Source organism: Spermophilus citellus (genome assembly GCF_964194105.1).
Source record: "Spermophilus citellus genome assembly, chromosome: 9".
Lineage (NCBI taxonomy): Eukaryota > Metazoa > Chordata > Mammalia > Rodentia > Sciuridae > Spermophilus > Spermophilus citellus.
Window position 1 is genome coordinate 42,007,996 of NC_138191.1, and position 20,472 is coordinate 42,028,467.

The window sequence follows — 20,472 nt, forward strand, 5'->3', positions numbered from 1 at the left end:
CAGAACCTATGCTTTTCTACAGAAATGAGTGAACTTATAAAAATTAACTGAGGGCATGGGGATATAACTCAGTGGCAGAGCAATTGCCTAGCATGTAGAAGGACCTGGGTTCCATCCCCAGAACCACAAAAGTACATAAACAAATAAGTGAATAAATAAATCCAATATTGATGTGACTCCAGGGGGAAGTTTTAATTTGAAGAAAATTGTCTATCTGTGAGGAGAACCAGAGCCCATATGAACACGATGAAATGCATTCTTTAATTTGTATTTATACTTTATACATTTAATTGGATACCCTGGATTGTAAAATTAATGTCTTTAAACATTCTTTTCCACAAAAACTGAAAATCTGGGATGAGGGTGAAAGGAAAGCAAGGAATGAAAGACAGATAAGCAAGAAATGAGACAGAGACCAGGCAGAGATACACATGAGTTTATTTTTCAGACTTGACAAGTGAAGTCCATCTCTCTGTAGGAGAGAGAGGCAGAACAGGCTTGAGTTCTGGGACTTTTATGGGGGACGCTCAGGAATCAGAGCTCAGAGGGCCCTAATGCAGGTGGTTAAGATATTGGTTGGTATGAGGGAGTGGTGAGCCTTTCTCAGAAACGCCCTTGGGCAGGAAAGTGAAATGTTTTCCTTAAAATGGCAGCTGTCATTTAAGATGGCCATCCAGGTGCTAAGCAAGAACCTTATAGGTACTAAAAAGAAAAGACAAAAATTGGAAGTGAGTTGTCAGAGACACAGCAGAGACTTCTAAAACCTACCCATGAGAACAGGGAGGGAGAAGCATTCTTTGGTTCCCCTACAAGGTAAAAGGTATTTTGGGGGGACTAGCTCAGCAAGAAGGCTTGAGAACAATAAGCATGCAGAGGGAATGTCTGTCATTAGCCTGTCATGATTAAGTGTGTTTGCAGTGCTTAAAATTAATCTAGAATTGATTGCTGTGAATTGATTATGTCTATTGCAGTGCCTAGCATTAAGGATTGTCATTTTCTTGATTAAGAACCTATAGAGGTCTGGGATTGTGGCTCAGTGGTAGAGCACAAGCCTAGCATGGGCAGGACATGGGTTTAATCCTCAGAACCACATAAAAATAAAGGCATGATGTTGTGTCCATCTACACCTAAAAAATAAATATTAAAAAAAAAGAACCTATAGAGTGAAATTGTATTGAATCATTTGAGTGAATACAGCACTGAAAGGGGCAGAAGCATGTGGACATTCTTTATTTCTCTCCCTGGACTGCATACATTGCAATTTTGTCTCCTTGTGACACATGCTTTGAGAAGGGGCCTCTAAATCCCAAAGCTGGGTTCTGTAAATGACCTTTAAGGTGTATAATGAGAGAGATGAGAAGGACTGAAAGCTGAGATATCAGATGCTCGCTCAAGCCATCTGTCCCTGGTATCACTGGCCCATGGGATGGTCCCTCAGGACCAATCAGACCATGTTTTAAATGTGGTCAGATGGGTCACTGGGCTTGTGTATGTCCCAAGCTTCATAATTTATGGATTTTTGTCCTAAATATCATCAAGAGGGACACTGGGCTGTTCACATTTTGATTTATTGTAATTATTTCTTAATTTGTTCAATAATTTACTATAATGGTTCACAGATGCCAAGGAATCTTCTACCTGTTTGCTATAAAGGATGTCACAAAGGATACCAATGACAGTCTGATGAGGAGTACATGGAGTGGGGTCCAGAAGAGCTGTGGTCTCTGTGATCTTTGGGGTGTGCTGGATGCTTTTGCCAACACAGAGGCTCTCTGAACCCCTTCATTTAGGTTTTATAAAGACTCTATTCCATAGGCATGATTGATTAAGTCATTGGCTATTGGAGGCTAACTTCAGCCACAGTCCCTCTCCCCTACATGGAGGTTAGAGAATGGAGTTCCTTTGACAAGCAGCCCCATACTGAAGCTACCCAGGAGTCACCAAGAGTCACCTGATTAGCAGAGACTCCCTTATGGTTAAAAGGGACTTGTTAACAATTAACAAAAAGTGCTGGTTTGTCACCTATTACTCAGGATATTAAAGTAATTTATAAGCTCTGTGCCAGGAACTGGTAATGTAGCTCAAATATGTATTTCCTGTTATATTACACCATCACAACAGAATATCCACAGTTCACATCAAGAACTATTTAAATATTCCCTTCTTTTTTTAACTACAGATATATATGAGGCTCGATTTTTCTCCTTTAAATAAAACAACAGAGCTGGGGGTGTAGCTTCAATGGTGCAGCTTTTGCCTAGCAAGCAATAGGCCCCAAGTTTGATCCTCAGCATCACAGACACACACACACACACACACACACACACACACACACACACACAGACACACACACATACATAGACACATACACAGACACACAAAGTAAAAGAGCAATATAACCAACAGAGTGAAGGCAGTCAGATGTATGAATCTGTCTTTATCAGTTTAGACATGAAACATATTTGTAAAAACATAAAACATGCCATTCTTTTCACCAAATTTTTGTTTCAGAAAACAGAGTTACTTTTCATTAAAAAATTAACTATGTTAACATGCAACGAGTTTTGCAATTTTGGAATCAATAAACACACTTTGGATTTGTTTGAATTTCTAATACAGTGAATATTGATGGAACTAATTAGTGTCCTGAAGGTAAACTGGCTCTCTGAAAAAAACAAACAAGCAAAGGGAAACACCCTGATATGTATACAGCAGTAGCCAATTCTGTGGTGTAAATATCATCACCATGACAATTGGTTCACATGACCTGATAGGACATGGCTCCAGTACCACTAAATTTAATCCACATTAAAAAAAAATAGCGCCCTCTGAGTCAGGTGCAGTGGCACATACTTTCAATTCCAGTGACTCAGGAGGCCAAGACAGGAGGATTGCATGTTCCACACCAGCCTGGACATCTTTGAGAAATCTAGCCTCAAAATTTAAAAAAAAAAAGACTGGGGATGGGGCTTAGTGGTAGAGCAGCCCTGGGTTCAATTCCCAATATGGGGCTGGGGGAAGCAGTTTCTAGGAGTTCTCCACTCTTTTTACAAGACTGAAGAGGTCCTGAGACCCAAACGTTTGAAAACCTCTGCTCTAGAGAAGGGGCTACATCTGGTCACTGGGAGAAGCATATTATGCTGCCATAGCAACCACAACTAGGTGCAAGTTGGGAGGATAAAGATCCAGTCATTTGTCAAACCCTAATAAAAAGAAGTTGACGCCCCAAGATGGGCATCATCCTTGCCCACAGAGAGATAGGCTCTCCCACACATCTGTCCAAAACAAGAATATCACAAGAGACTGCCAGACACAACCTGGCAGTTAGGGCCACTTCTGTGAGGACTTCTTTCCAGACACAGCCAGTTCTAACCGCACCCTTGCAAGCACCCTTAACAATCTACAGGCCTGCAGTCTGGTTGCTTCTGGGAAGACCCTCTCAGCTGTGGCCAGGACATGTCACTTCCCATGATCAACCCCCCATAACCAGCAAACTTCTGTTTCCAAACAACCTGCAGCACCTCTGTCTCCTTTTTGCCCAGTGCCCCAAACCTCCCTGGATGTGCCTGATTGATCACAACATGCACATCACAGATTATAATATTATAATTCCTTAAATTCTTGAGTTTTGAATTCCATTATTATGCATGATTATAATGCACCAACAAAAAATTACTGAACTCCCAAGAGGAAAAAAGAATTTAGCTTTTGGTGTAGTATCAAAGATAGCCCTTTCTGTTATTATTTGAGGTTAACAGCTACATGCAACATGATTGAAACTTAAAAGCACTAACTACACTGAAGAAAAGAGAACCTAGACTTAAATAACTACATACCATGAGATTATATTTATATGAAACCAACAAACATGCAAAACTAAATGCTAATTTAGTTTGATTTGATTTTTTTTTTTGGTGCTGGGGATGGAACCCAGGGCCTCCTGTATGCTAAGCACACACTTTACCACTGAGCTACACCCCACCCCCCAGCTTTATATTAGCATTTAGGAAGATAGATTTTGGTGCTGGGCATATAGCAATAAACAGGGAAGCTATTGTCATAAAGCCAGGATGGTAGTTTTCTTGGGGGGCGGAATGGGTTTGAGAGGCAGGAGGCGAGTGGAACACTCTGGGATGTGGGCAATATTTCCTTGACCTACTCAGTGGTTTTGTGAGATTTTGCTTTTCCAGCATATGTATCTGTAGATTTATTTTTACTGAAACTGTTTATGTTTAAGTCACATTTTACAATGAAAGGTTTTACAAGTGGAATTACACAGAATACATGATCCCCTGGAACTTTCATTAAAAAGATAGGACCCTGTCTTCCTCATACCAGCCATGCCCACACTGTGGCCCCTGACAGACGCTTGCTCTGCTCAGTGACACATCTTCCTGGTCTTCAAATTTGGCATCAAGATGAAACCAGCAGTTTCTAGGAGTCCTCCTGCTTTTAGTCAAAGGCAGTTGGAAAACACTTTCTCCGAATCACTTACTGAAATCCAGTGTTTCCATTTATACCAAGCAAGCCCAAAGCAGATGGGTTCTGCTCTTCAACTTAACCAGCTTTACAGGCATCTTCCTGCATCAGCCTTCTTAATAGCTGCAGAGAATTTAATTATATGGGTGGAGCACAGGTTATTGAACCAGCCCTCGGTCAATACACATCTAGGTGGGTCTTCACCTTTTTTGTCTAACAAACTGGCAAGAGAGTGGACTTTTTCCTGCTGAACTGAGCTCAGTTAGAGATGAATTCATGACTACACCTGGGGCTCGGCTGAGGTCTAGTCACTAATACATGGAAGCTGCAGCTCTGCACCAAACATAGAATGTGAAACAACTGTGGAGTGAGTGAATGAAGACTGAGTGAACCATGTTGTATTGGTTACAAACACAAATACAAGATTCTTCACTGAAGCCCCTTGAGCAAAGCTGCAGACAGGTAGTGAATGGAATCCACTGGTTTAAGCTTAATGTGGTGGCTGTGTGACTTTATATAACTGCTTGATCTCTCTCTGCTTCAGTGTTCTCACTTGGAAAATGGGTACAATAGTTGCACCTGCCTCAGAAACTGCTGAGAGAGAAGACATGTCAATATCTCAGCCTGGGTCTAGCTCATTGATTGGCACTCATTAAGTATCAGAATTCAACTCACCCCATTGGAGAAATGTGGCAAGGCTGATGCGCATTTTGGGGTTTTAACACAGAAACCAGGTCTTTCCACTACTGTTTCTGTGGTGAGACTTGTTCGTTTGGTTTATTTTTATGGGGTCAATTTTGCACCTGCAGAATCAGCTGTTCCCTGAAGGAGAGTATTTATACTTAGAGTCTGTCCCCACGGAGACAGTAAACAATAGAGAACCCAGATCCAGTCCTTCTCCCTGGAGGCTGAAAATGAACACTCAGAGTTGTTTTTTTTTTTTTTTTTTTTTTTTTTTAATTCCACTCAGGAGGGTGACTGGGAAGATAGTGTGGAAACTCTGTGATTCCTCTGCCTCCCCCTAAACCCATCAAATCCAAGGAGGCTGGGAGAGATCCTTACCATGGTATTTTTGGGGGTGGCTCCACAGTCATTCTCTACTCCAAGCTGGCAGATTGAGAAACAGTATTCAACCAGAGTGCTCACTGGAAACTGGCTGGAAGAGAGGGGGAAGGTAAGGAGGGTGGGAGGGCAGGAAAGGCTCAGGAGGGATGGGGAGGGAGAGGTAGGAGGAATGTTCATTGTTGTTTTCAAATCAAAGGCAGCAGGTGGTTGCAACTGAAGAAACTGTCAATAGGGTCTTTGTGCTCTCCATAAGGAATTTCATTCCAACAATCAACAAGGCCCCTTTACGGCTTGAAAACACCACAGCAGAGGTGCCAACACGGTTACTTCTCTCAGTTGAGTGTTTCTAGGTGTCTGGATAGTCCCAATTTCCTCTGCACTTTTGTTGGAAGAAAGTCCACTCCTCCTGAATGTGGCCTCTTCCACGGCGGGCCTGGCCCACCCTGCAGGGACGTCCAAGGTTGGGTGCTCCTACTTTCCAACACTTGAGCCACAATCTTGCCCTATAGGTCTATTTCAGTTTTTTTTTTTTACTTTCAAAATAGAACAAATGGGCTCTTGGTTATCCTTTGTGCTTTCAAGGCCACTGGGAAATAAATTGCCTCAGTGGGCTGACATGGAAAGGAATGTCTTCATTTGTGGCCAGAACATATTAACATTTTTTTTTTCTCTCAGAGGAATAAAAGTTACTTACTTTTTTTTTCCAGAGAAATCTAGACATTCTCAAATATTCTTGGGAGATGGGCAAGGAAAAGAGGATGCATTAGTCTGCTTTTCATTACTGTGACCTAACTATGGTTCAAGAACAACCTTAGAGTAGGAAAAGTATGTTTGGAATCATGGCTTCAGAGGTTTAGTGTGGTCAGTTGACTCCACTGCTCTGGGCCTGAGGTGAGGCAGAACGTCATGGTGGAATACAACTCATTGGAAGCAAAGGCAAAATATAATCCTCAAAATCATACCCCCAGTGACCTACTTCCTCCAGCCATGCCCCACCCAGTTACCACCCATAAGTCCATTCATATTATTGATCCATCAAATGGATTAATCCACTGATCAAGTTACAGCTCTCATAATCTAACCATTTCACCTCTGAACAGTCTTGCATTGACTAACATTAGTGTTCAGGGGATACCTTGTATCCAAATCATAACAGAGGATAAGATAGAATTGGCAGCTTTGGTGCAAGGAAGTTTGACAGTGACATCGGAGTACCAGAAAGGGCCATTTTCATGGAGAACATTAGCAGTCACCATCCCTCTGGCCAGACACAAGGACTGTGGCCATCATATTTCAATGGCACATGGCTTTCTTGGGAAAGCAGGTGTGTATAAAAGCAAGAGCAAGAAGGACAGACTGAGCAATAAATTCAGGTATGTGTGGGGGATGCAGCACTCAGTGATAGTGTGGTCTGCCCTCACACCTAGGGGATATTAAATAGGAAGTGGAGTTGGGGTGTCAGGATCATGGTGGACTAGGAAAACTCAGGGCCTCATTTCTCATGGGAACATTTTTTAAATTGGTCAAAATGTTATATAAGCTCTTGAAAACAATCAAAGGTCTATAGCAACAAATTGATTACTGAATCAAGAAAAAGAGACATTCAAATGAAAAGAATTTCTGTGAGGTTTTTACTTGCCCCTTTCCTACCCCCTTCCCTGCATGGCATGGTGCAGTCTGTAATCTCGGGTGTCTAGAACCCAGTTTACACTTCCTGCCCTCATATCTGAAGGAGCGGAGCAGCGTTCTAACCTGCCTAGGAGATTGGCCTCTGTTTCACTGAACTTGGAGCCCAGATGGCGAAGAGTAGCCTCGTTCACAGCCCAGGCTAGGAAAAGCCAGGGAAAGTAGTAGCAGGCATAGCTAGTGAACTGCCAGGGGGCTACAAACATGGATAAGCCTGGGGCAAGAGATTGTGGGTAAGTAGAACACACAAGAAGAAGCAGGGAATGGTGAGACTCTTTGGTAAATTAAAACATTTAAAAGGAGAAACGTATTTGGGGGATCTGAAAAGTATGTACAGACCCCTGCAAGTTGTGTGTCAAGAAAAGGCCTGAGGATGCTTGCCGGGTTTCTGTTTGTGACTAAAAGGCTCAGGGGTCACTCCAGTTAAACTGGGCTAATTGGGCTGCATGAAATAACCACAAAGAGACACAAATACCTTTGTCTTTGGGGTCGCTGTGACGGCTCCTCTGATCTTAAGTGTCCACAGAAAGAGAGAGAGATCGAGAGAATATGCTGACCCCTTTTATTGAGGAGAAGCTGTTCAAATGAAGCAAGGGGTCAGATTTCAGGGGGCTGAGTGTCTTCATGATGTCCACTGTCACCAGGTTGACTGACATCTGGGCATGCTGCACCCAAGGGCAGAGTAAGAGGAGGGGACACACACAAGACACTTTCATGGAAGATTCTAACCTAAACAGGGCAAGGGGTTATATTACAAAGGAACAGGTGAGTATAGCTTCACCCATGGGGCTGTAGCAAGGCACACCCAGGCACGAGAGACACTGACCACATTTCTGTGATTGAGCGCTTCAGCACCCAGCCAGGGAGTGTAACCCAGTCATGTGTAAGGTTGGTCTCCCACAGATACTTCCTTCATGAAGGGCTGACCTAAGTCTCAGAACATGACCTGCTAGTTGAAAAAGGTCTTCCCTTGCCCAGATCCAGGCTATGAAGATTGAGAGGGTTTGCAGTTTTTTCAAATGCCCAGTTTTTCAACATTCACATTGAGTCACATTATAATCAAACAACAACAAACTGATAGACATTCAAAGAAACAGGAAAACATGGCTCAGTTAAAGCAACAAAATGCAGCATTAGAAATTCTGAAGAGGGTTGGGGATGTGGCTCAAGTGGTAGTGCGCTCACCTGGCATGCGTGCGGCACAGCTTTGATCCTCAGCACCACATACAAACAAAGATGTTGTGTCCACTGAAAACTAAAATAAGAAATATTAAAAAACTCTCTCTCTCTCTCTCTCTCTCTCTCTCTCTCTTTCTATAAAAAATAGAAAAGAAAAAAAAGAAATTCTGAAGAAACACAAGCATCAAAGTACTAGGCAAAGGCTTTAAAATGACTCTATTAAATATGCTTAAAGAGCTAAAGGAAAGTATATTCAAAGAATGAAAGCAAGCTGGGTGTGGTGGCACATGCCTGTAATCCCAGGGACTCAAGAGGCTGAGTCAGAAGGATTGCAATTTCAAGGCCAGCCTCAGCAACTTAGTGAGACCCTACCTGAAAATTAAAAAATAGAAAGGGCTAGAGATGAGGTTCAGTAGTTAAGCACTCCTGGTTTAATCCCCAATACAGAAAACAAAATAAAACAACAACAACAACAACAACAAAAAAAAATAAACTACAGATAGCTAGGTGTGATTGCACATACCTATATGCAAAAAGATGTAATCTCAGCTACTTGGGAGTCTGAGGCAGAAGAATCAAAAGTTTGAGGCCAGTGTCTCAAAATAAAAGATAAGGGCTGAAGACATGTTCAGTGGTAGAGCATCCCTGTTTTTAATCACCAGTACTAAAACAAAATAAAATAAATTAAGAAAACAGTATTTGAATGAAATGAGAATATTGAAAAAGACATTGAGATTATAATAGAAAACAAATAAATTTTAGATCTGAAAAAAACAAAACAAATTAATTGAAAAAAATCAATAGATTTTTTTCAACAGCAGGCTAGAAAAGACAGACAAAAGAAGTAGAAAACTTGAAGACAGTGAATGTAGCCCAGGACATTGATTTGTGGGGCCCCATCAAGTAGGTAAATATATCCTCAAGGGGATTCCAGAAGGAGAAGAACAACAAAAGTATAAAGAGATTATTTGAAAAATTAAAGACTAAAAACTGCAAATTTGAGTAAATACATATCTCTACAAATCAAGAACTTCAGTGAATTCCAAATAGAATAGATTTAAAGAGTTCCACATTGACCCACATTATAATCAAGCCACTGGAAACCAAAGACAGAGAGAATCTTGAACACCAAAAGAAATGTAACTTGTCAAAGATAAAGATGATCAGTGGTTTATTCAGGGGACGCTTTGAAAACTGGACGGGAGTGGGATGAGAGAAAAAAAGAAAAACCAACAACTGAGAATTCTATATCCCACAAAACTGTCCTTCAAAAATGAGGCAGAAATTGAGATATCTCCAGATAAATGAAAGCTGAGGGAGTTATTCTTCAATAGACCTGCCTTACAAGGAATGCTAATGGTAATATTTCAAGTGGAAATTGAAGAATGTTAGCAATTTGAAGCCACAGAAAAATATAAAGATTCTCTAGTAAGGGTAAATACATGAACGAACATAAAAACCAGTGTCATTATAATTTTGATTTGTAATTCTACCTTTTACCTTCTGTAGAATTTAGAAGATAAACATGTAAAAATTTATAAAACTTATGTAAATGGATATAAGGCAATATAGAAAGATGCAATTTGTGACATCAGTAGCATAAAGGGAGGCAGAGCTACGAAGAAGTAGACTTTTGTAGAGCCATGTATTTACTCAAATTTGCAGTTTTCTGTCTTTATTTTTTCAAATAATCTCTTTAAACTTTTGTTTTTCTTCTCCTTCTAGAATTTCCTTAAGCATCTATTCATGCAATTTCAGCTTATATCAGTTTAAACTAGATTGTCATAATTTTAGGATGGCATGTGTAATCTCCATGGTAGCCACAAGGAAAATATCTGTGGAATGTACAAAAAAGGAAGTAAAAAGGGAATAAAAACATGTCACTAAAAAAAAAAAAAAAAATCAGGGCTCAGGTTGTGGCTCAGTGGCAGAGTGCTTGCCTCACACATGTGAGGCACTGGGTTTGATCCTCGGCACCACATAAAAATAAGTAAATATAATAAAGTTTTTTTTAAAATCAACTAACACAAAATAGGTACTAAACGCTGGGGGTGTAGCTCAGTTGCTGAGTGCCTGCCTAATGTGTGCAAGGATCTGGGTTCAATCTACAGCAATGCAAATAAATAAATAAATAAATAAATAAATAAATAAATACATAAATAAATAAACAAACAAGGAGGAGGAAATAAAGGATAAAAATCTACAAGACACACAGAAAAACAGCAAAATGGCAAAAGTGAATCCACCCCTATCAGTTCACTTTAAATGTAAATGAATTAAACTCAGTAATCAAAAGGCACAGGATAAAGGAAAGGATTTTAAAAACAGGTTCCAACTCTATGCTGTACAGAAGAGACTGATTTTAGGTGTAAGGACACCATGGGTTGAAAGGGAAAGGATGGAAATATAGTCCGTGCAACAGTAGCCAAAGGGAACAGGTGGCTGTAATTGTGTTAGGCAAACAGACTCTAAGTTAAAACTGCTATGAGACAAAAAAGGACATGAAATATTAACAGAAGGGCCCACTCACCCAGTAAGTGTAATAATTATAAATACATATGCAACCAAATATCAGAACTCCAGATTATATGAAGCAAAAAGGACAGAATTGAAGGGAAAAGAGATGGCCTTAAATTAATAGTAAGATGGACCAGTACCCCACTTTTTTTTAATAGCAGGGATTACACCCAGGGGTGCTTAACCACTGAGCAACATCCAAAACACTTTTTTATCTTTTATTTTGAGACAAGGTCTTACTAAGTTGCTTAGAGCCAGCTAAGTTGCTGAGTCTGGCCTTGAACTTGTCATCTTCCTGCCTTGGCCTCCTGAGTTGCTGAGATTACAGGTGTGTGCCACCATGTCCAGGACCCTTTATTTATTTATTTTTTATATTTTGTTTTAATTGTAGTTGGACACTATACCTTATTTTATTTTTATGTGGTTCTGAGGATAGAACCCAGTGCCCTGCACATGCTAGGTGAGCGCTTTACCGCTGAGATACAACCCCAGACCTGAGACCTCATTTTCAATGTTGGATGGAACAACCAAGCAGAAAGCCAATATGGAAACAGGGGACATGAACAACACTACAGACCATTTGGAATGTGTGTGTGTGTGTGTGTGTGTGTGTGTGTGTGTGTGTAAAATAAATATATGTAAATATAAATGTATATATATTTATATAATAAATATATGTAAAATAAAATATATATGTAAAATAAATATATACGAATATATACAAATATATATGTAAAATAAATAAATAAATATATATATATATATATATATATATATATATATATATATATATGTATAACAAATCACAGGAAAAGTAGAAAGAAAATCTTGAGACAAATGATAGTGAAAATACAGCATACTGAAACTTATGGGATACAGTGAAAACAATGTTGAGGGAAATTTTTAGCTGCAAATACATTTTAAAAAGAAGTATCTCAGAGCAAAGAAGGAAATAATTAACATTAGAGAAGAGATAAATAGAATAGAGAATAAGAAAAGAAAATTTATGGTGAAAGAAAAAGCTGGTTCTTTGAAAAAAAATCAACAAAATTGACAAACTGTTAGCTATATTGATTAAGAAAAAAAGGAGAGAAAAAACTCAATAACTCAAATTGGAAATTAAATCAGGGGATCGTTATCAGCTTTCCTAAATAAAAGGATTATAAGAGAGTACCATGGACACCTGTGTGCAAAAAAATTGGGTAGTGAAATGGACAGATCTAGATATACAATCTACCAAGACTTAATTGTGAAGAAACACAAAATATAAACAGATCTATAATTAGTGGAGAGATTAAATTAATAATCACATTTTTCTATGTGAATACATCATAGTGAATCCCACCATCATGTACATTCATAAGTATGGGGGTCCTAATTAGAACAAGATATACTCCATGCTGGTACAATTATAGCAAAATAAATTCTATCTTAAATAAGTAAATAGAACCATTTTTTTAAAAAATGAAAGAAAAACTGAGAACTAGATGACCTCACTGGTGAATTTTATCAAAAATTTAAATAAAGAATTAATACCAATGCTTCTCCAACATTTCCAAGAAACTAAAGAGGAGAAAACACTTCCTAAATTATTTTATGAGGCCAGAATTACCCTGATGCTAAGCCAAAGACATCACAAGGAAAGAAAGTACAGGCAGTCCTTCTTAATAATATTAATGCAAAAATCCTCAAGAAGACACTACCAAGCTGAAATCAATCAAATAGTGAAAGGATTCTTCATTATTCATGACCAAGTGGGGAATTTTTTGGAATTTCTGGAATTCAAGGAGGGCTCAACACATGAAAATCAATCATTATAATGATGAAAAAACCACATGATCGTTTCAGTTGGTGCAGAAAAAGCATTTGGCACATTTCAAGTCACTTTCACTCAACCAACTAGGGACAGAATAAAAGTACTCAACATAAAAAGACTTTATGTGAAAAGCAAGCTAGCCTGATAACAGTGGGGAAATACTGCAAACTTTTCCTGCAAGATCAGGAATAAGACAAAGATTTCTAATCAACACAGTCCTGGAAGTTCTAACAAGAGCCATTAGGAAATGTAAAGAAAAGCATTTGAATTGGAAAAGAAGCAATAGAGTTATCTGTTTTTGCAGATGATGTGACTTTTATATGTAGAAACCCTAAAGATCCCCTTGTCCTCTCTCACTCTCTCTCATGTGAAATCAACACACAGTGAAATCAACTAATTGAGAAAAGTTGCAAGATACAAAATCAACACACAAAAGTCAAGTTGCATTTCTATATATGAACAATGAGAAATTGGAAAAGGAAATCAAGAAAACAATTCCATATAATGGAACACTGAAAAGAACAGAATACTTAAGATGCCAGTATTGGGCTGGGGATGTGACTCAGTGGCAGAGCACTTGTCTGGCATATGTGAGGCCCTGGGTTTGATCCCCAGCACTGAAAAAAAATTGCCGATACTATACAAAGAATATAGATAGATTCATTGCATTCCCTATGAAAATCACAGTAGATGCAAAAATAGGGGGAAAAAATCCATCCTAAAACTCATGTAATCTCAAATAGCCCAAACAATTTTGAAGAAGAGGAACAAAACTCAAGAACTCACATTTCCTGGTTTCTATAAATCTACAGTGATCAAGACAATGATTTACTGGCAAAAAGATGGGTACACAGATCAATGGAACACAAGACAGAGCCTGGAAATAAACAGTTTTATTTATGGTCAAATGAGGTTGCCAACTTGGATTCTTCACCATGGGGACCTGGGAAAACTGGACGTCCACAGGCAGCACAGTGGAGTGGGGCCCTTACCTAACACCAGATAAGAATTAATTCAAAGTGGAGAAAAGACCCAGAGGAGACCTGAAACTGTAAAACTCCTGAAAGAAAATATAGGGGGAAAGTTTCATGAGATAGGTTTTGGCAGTGGTTGTGTATGACACCAAAAGCACAGGCAACAGAACCAAAAACAGTTAAGTTGGATGTCATCAAAATTAAAAAAAAAAAAAGCTAATATCAGAGGACACTAATAGCAGAGACAAATCGCAGCCTACGGGATGGAGAACACATCTGCCAATTACACATCCAAGATACAGGCAGGGCTACCTACAACTCAACAACACAAATCCAAACAACCCAAGTTAAACATTGGCCTTGGACTTGAATAGTCATTGCTTCAAAGAAGATAGACAAATGGCTCTGAATTAAGCACATGAAAAATGTTGAACAACAGTATCATTAGAATAATACCAATCAAAAGCACAATGAAATTACCATTCCATACTCACTGACAAATAATGGGGCTGGGAGTGGCTCAGTGGTAGAGCAAGGGTGAGGCCCTGGGTCCCACCCCCAGCAGCATGGGTGCATGTGCATACACACACACACACACACACACACACACACACACACACATACACACACACACACACAAAAGATGGAAGAAAGAAAAAAAGGACAAGAACAAGTGTGGGCGAGAGGACATGGATACCTGGGAACTCTAGTGCATTATGGTGGGAATGTGAAAGGGTGTAGAAAAAATTAAGCACAGGATTACCATATGATACGGGAATTCTCTGGATCTGTAGAAGATGGTGAGCAGGGACTCCATGTTCATAGCAATGTTATTCATAGCAGCCAAAAGTGGGCACAGTGCAGGTACCCATTAATGGGTGCACAGAAAAGCAAAATATGGCATATATACACAAGAAAATGTTATTCAGCCTTTAAGAGGAAGGAAACTCTGAAATATGCAACACGATGAATGGATCTTGAAGACAGCATGCCTATAATCCCAGCGACTCCAGAGGGTAAGACAGGAGGATCACAGGTTAGAGGCCAGCCTCAGCAACTTGGTGAGCACCTAAGCAACTTAGTGAGACCCTGTCTCAAAATAAAAAATAAAAAGTGCCGGGGATGGGGCTTAGTGGTTGAGCACTCCTGGGTTCAGTCATGGTACCAACCAACCAACCAGCCAACCAATCTAATAGCATCTAAGTGAATAAATTGGACACAAAGGATAATATTGTAAGATTCTGCTTACTTGAGGTGCCCATAACAGGCAATTTCATAGAGACAGGAAGTAGAATGGCTGGGGAAGGAGGATGGGGAGGGGGTGTTTGACAGGGGCAGAGGCTCAGTTTGGGATGGAAAGTTCTGGAGTTGGAGGGCAGTGATGGTTACACAGCAACGGGAACACACATAATGCCATTGAAATGCCATTAAAAGGCCCAAAGTTGTAAATGTTTAATATCTGGCCACATTAAATTTTAAGAAAACTAATTAGAAAACATGATACAACAAAAAGAGAGACAGTGGAGTTGGGAAGAGTGAGGAACAAAGGAGAAAAAAGGAGGAAGAGAGGAGGAGGAGAGAGGAGAAGGAGAGAGGAGAGGAGGTGAGAAAGGACAGAGTGAGGCTGAGAGGCAGTCAGGGAGCAGCAGCTGCTCTCCAGGGGTGCTGAGTGGGTGCTCAGTCCCAGAGCATGTCTTTCCTGTGTCCTGACTTTGGAATGTCCTGACTTTGAACTTTGTCTTCCTCGGCCCATCTTCTGATGGCCCAGGATGTGAGGGAACTCAGCAGAAGGTTGAGTAGCCACATCTCAGATATTTTCTTGAATATTTTGTCTTTTCCAGTTCATCAAAGCCACTGAGAAGACACCCCAGAGCCTTCATAGAAAGGAGTATGTCCCCTTCTCCGGCCACAAGCCTGATCGGATCTCCAGGTGGTATAGGGAGAGGAAAAATGAGGTAAGAGGGAACACACCCCACATTTAGGAGTGCCCCCTCCAAAGCTCGGGGGGCTATCATTGTGCTCTGAGAGCAGGAAGCAACCTCAGGACACATGCCAACACAGGGGGCATCTGAGATGCCTCAGGGCACAGAGATCCTGGCTTCTCCAGTGACAGCAGGGAGCCTCCTCCATCAACCGCTGTGGGCATCCCTGCCAGGCATACCCCGTTCACCCACCAGCTCTATCATGCTCAGAATCCCAAGTGGCTTCTTTGGCCCCCCTCTCCACTTGGAGGTCATCTTAGTCTCCCACTCCCTGAACCTTGACCTGCTTAAACCTGGATGGGGAGGCCTGGAGCCCAGTGGTGGAAGTCTGCCACAATCAGGGCCTTTTAGAGCTCACAGGGACCAAGAGATGCTTCCGCTCAGTACACAGAGGTGGTGGTATCTACCAAAGCGGGGAGGCTTGTTGGTTAGGGGACAAGCAGGTGGCTGCTCTGTAAATTGGGCAAAGCAACCACGTGTCTTCTGCACCTGGGGACCCATGTCAGGATAAATAGTGTCAGGTTTTCAGCTCTCTGCAGGCATCCCTGGGCCACACTGACACCCCCAGGCCCTGTGGGCACCCCTGAATCACACAGCATCTCTAGCTGAGGATGCTGGCATCTCCAAGCCGTGCTGACACTGTGGCCGCTGGCTGTCACCACTAGTGTACAGGGAAGACAAGAGTGCCCCTTAACCTCAGCAGATCACTCTCAGAACCCACCATCTGGGGCTCCCAGTCCCCTCTACCCACGTGTGGGGTCAATTTTCTCTCAACACAGAGCACTGGGAAGCCTTTCCTAAAGACCTTTGGACCCACACAAACCTAGACTCAAGAGCTTAAGGAAGTCTGGTTAAAATTAAAAAGCCCCCTGAACCCAACACACATTAATAGAAAAAAAAATCGTCCACTCATTTCTAAGTGTATGATCACCTGTCTGGGTGCCAGGGCCCTGGGTGTCCACGCACCGCCCCAAGCAGCTCCTTCATTTCCAAGCTTCATTTAGATCCCTCCTTCTAGGACAGCGTCTTTCTTCTCTGCCATCCCCACCTTACTTTTCTCCCTTTTTAGGCAAATTCTATGGTCTCCAAAATGACCATAGACTCTGGAGTCATTGCCCAGGGAGGGCCTTCTTCCCAACCCCCCCACCCCTGCAGGTGTACTAATCACATTTTAAATTGCCTGTATTTGATGCTGGATTGACATCTCAGGGGCCTTTTGAATTCTGGAGAGAGGCCCCGGCTTAGCTAATTCCTAACCCTAACAAGCCACTTGCTTATGAGTACACCTCTCCTACACCTCTCCTGTGGACACCAACCACTCCAAACCTGCAGCTCCACCTCCCCTACTTATCTAATTCTTGTACACAAGGTCAATATTTTCTCTGCTCTAATTCGACCCAGGGCTGGAAAACTAGAGACCACCCCTGTATCCCAGAGCTCTCTGAACTTAAACTATCCAATCCCAAACTTGCTTGAATGTGCCTACCCTGCCTAGCTGCCTCCCTCCCACAGGAACCCCAGAGGTGGCTGGGGTCCCCCACACCTACCTGCTGCCTTTCCCGGTGCTGCCCCCCAGTGGCCCTGAATGGTTATGGCCTGTCCCCTCCACATGAAAACAGGATTCTTCATTCAGAGGTGGTTGTTCCCATGTCTGCCTCCTTATCATACCTGATTAAAACAAGCCACAGTGAAGCCAGCAGGCCACGCCAGAACCAAACAAAGTATCCAGAACCCCCACAGTGGCCTCTCCTTACTCTGCTCTGGGGCCTCCTCTGCACTCACTCTGTTGGGGGAACACCCCAGCTCACTGTCCTGGCACTGGAAATACTCCCAGGCACGTGATGGTGTAGATCTTGGGAACCTTGTTTAGTGTTTGTGCCCACTGTCATTTGTCCCCTCTGGTATTGTGATCTGGCTTATTTATGGAGCCACCCCTTAAACTCTTGGGTGTAGCCAACCGTGGTGGACTCAGACCTCCCTGTCTGCTCCAAACAAGAGGACAGACATGGAAATACACATTTTCAATCCCCGTAAATCATCCCAGTTCCCCAGGGTTCCCTTCTGGACCGAGGGGACTCTTTCAAGAAATCCACTGACTCAGTCAAACTTTCCATCTCCATACGAATTTGGACTTTTTCTCCCCGTAAATAACTCTCCAACAGAGTCGGAGCCCCTGCTTCCTAGCCAAGGGAGCTGTAAATCCTTCACGAGAGAAGGTGATTTACAGACCCCCTTGGGTTCTTCCCACGGTATAATTGATTGAAATGTGAGGTGCTGCCGCCAGACTGGCACCCAGCATCTGCCGCTGGCCTTGGAAATAGGCACTGGGGTGCGTCAACTTGAGACAAATCAAAGGGTATAATTTTGGATCACGAGGGAGCACAGTGAGTGTCTTCCTGCTCACACAGGGTCCTGACTTTAATCTGCCACCATCGCTCATTCCAGGGATGAAGGGGCTTGGCATAGGCTGCCTGTGGCTAGCTGGGACATATGTTGGATGGAAGGCCGCATCAGCGGGGGACCAACACTTGTATTTCCATTTTGGGGGCCTCTGCGACTTACTGCCAACAGGGGTGGGGGGCTCCTCTCCATCAAGGCCACAGCTTCATGAAGGGCTGCTCCTACCTCCATCCGTGGTCAGGTGGACCCCTTGCTCTGATGGCTAATGTGCCTGCTCTGTCTGTCCTTCCAGAGGATCCCGTACAAACACCTGATCACCCACCACCAGGAGCCCTCCCACCGCTACCTGATCAGCTCTTATGACGACCATTACAACAGGCATAATTACAATCCGGTCTTGCCCGCTCTCCGCACCTGGAGTAGACAGAAGTTGCTGTGGCTTCCAAAGAAGATCGACTTCCCCCTCCTTGGTACTTTCAAAATTCAGAATCCCCCCTGCCCCGTGTTGGCCTGGAAAGGGTCACAGATGCACAGGGCTTGTGTAGGAGGATTACCTGAGGCCTCTGGCTCAAAACAAGCAGCAGGGGCTGGGGATGTGGTTCAAGCGGTAGCGCGCTCGCCTGGCATGCGTGCGGCCCGGGTTGGATCCTCAGCGCCACGTACAAAGGAAGATGTTGTGTCCGCCGAGAACTAAAAAATAAATATTAAAAAAAAAAATTCTCTCTCTCTCTCTCTCTCTCTCTCTCTCTCTCTCTCTCTCTCTCTCTCCCACTCTTTCTTTAAAAAAAAAAAAAAAAAAAAAAAAAAAACAAGCAGCAGGAGGAGTCCTATCATCCGCTCAGGGCCTCCACCTGCTCGCTGTTCTTGAACCTGGGGACATGCTCCTAATGACACTCACCTGGGCAGCCCAGGCGGCATTTACCTGGAGCCAGGTGGCAGGGAGCCTCCCCACAGTCATTCTCTCAGCAAGCAGGGACTATTTCCCCACTGGCATTATCTTGTAGTGGCACCTGGGGACACAGTGGTGACAAGCACAGAGGATTTCTGCCCCTGGTGAGGTGACGTTCCAGTGGGGAGAAAGATAATACACCATTAATGACCCAAACAGCTGATGATCAGGTAAATAAGATAATTTCAGAGAGGGTAAAAGAAAATGGGCCACGGGTAGGAAGCCCTACCCTCTGGTTGCCCTGCCAGCTTCTGTCCCTGGTACAACAGCCTGGGTAAGCCTCCAGTGTCTCCATGGTCAGTCTGTACAAGACTGCTCCAAACCGTGTCACCCAGACTCGCTTTCTCTTGCAGCTCCACCCACAAACTAGGGACTCTATGAGCGGCTGAAGCAGCAGTGGATGCTCCCCAAGACTGGCTGGAGGGAGAGCGTCTACACTTCCTCCTACCACAGACCGCCCTTGAGCGCTATGTCCAGGTGGGAGCATGCCATCCCTGTGCCTCCACCTCGCCTGAAGCCACACTTATGAGAACTGCTGCCCCACCAGCAGCTCACATGAGCCACCTGGAGAGCCTGGGCAGCCCTGGATGGGCCAGCGTGGAGTGTTGGAGCTCGCCCACGGAGCTCCTAGAATCAGGCATGTCCCCCAACCCACGGTTCTGTCTTCTCCACCCCACAATTAAAGCTCTTTGATGTGGTTGCAGGGCTGGGTTCATGCAGGAAACAGGCTTCCGCTGTCAGAGAAGGCCAGGGGGACCCTTAAGCTCTACTCCTCGTTTCACAAGAACAGGGGCAACCTGAGGTCCAGAGAGGGATGAATTCCCTGAGGCTCTCACAGCTTGCTCCCACCCTCAGGGAGCATCTGGTCCAGTGGGAGAAGCAGAACTGATGATGAGCCCACCACGAAGACCCCAGGAGCAGCTGATGTGGCCAAGAGGAAGGCAGCCCACCCTGAGAGCTGGCAGTGAGGCTGGAGTCCAGCTCGTCCTTCCACCACTGACCAGGCTGTGGAGGGCCTCACTGGCTCCCAGCAAGGGAAGACACATACCATTCCCCCTGTGCCTCTGTGCTCTCCAGTCTTTTTAGGGATTTGGGGAAGGGGGAGCCTTCTGGTAGGAGGTCAGGGCATTAGGGGGATCTACTGAGAGAAGAACTCAGGCGCTGCCCTCTCCCAGGCCAGGAGTCCACCCAACGTGGATCATCGGCTGCGTGTGTGAAAGGCCTACGGTCTCTCTAAGGGCTCCTCTCTGGACCCTCACTCCATGCCCTTGAGTCTCTGTCTCACTGTGCCCCCATAAGCCTCCACTCCACTGGACCTTCATGTGAAGGCCCAGCCAGTCTGGTTCTGGAAGATCCTTGTTCTTCCCAGGGCTCAGGGTCTCGCCCTCCAGACTCAGAGCAAAGTGCCTCCCGTGGATTCCTCCT

General features: G+C 43.2%; 1 pseudogene across 1 annotated transcript; it reads left to right on the forward strand.

Moving 5' to 3' along the window:
- The first annotated feature begins 5,542 nt into the window (after nt 1-5,542).
- Nucleotides 5,543-19,576, forward strand: LOC308656771 (cilia- and flagella-associated protein 107-like; annotated as a pseudogene). Its single transcript has 4 exons — nt 5,543-5,653; nt 15,558-15,671; nt 18,391-18,568; nt 19,401-19,576. The product of its transcript is annotated as a cilia- and flagella-associated protein 107-like (transcript).
- Nucleotides 19,577-20,472: the final 896 nt, after the last annotated feature.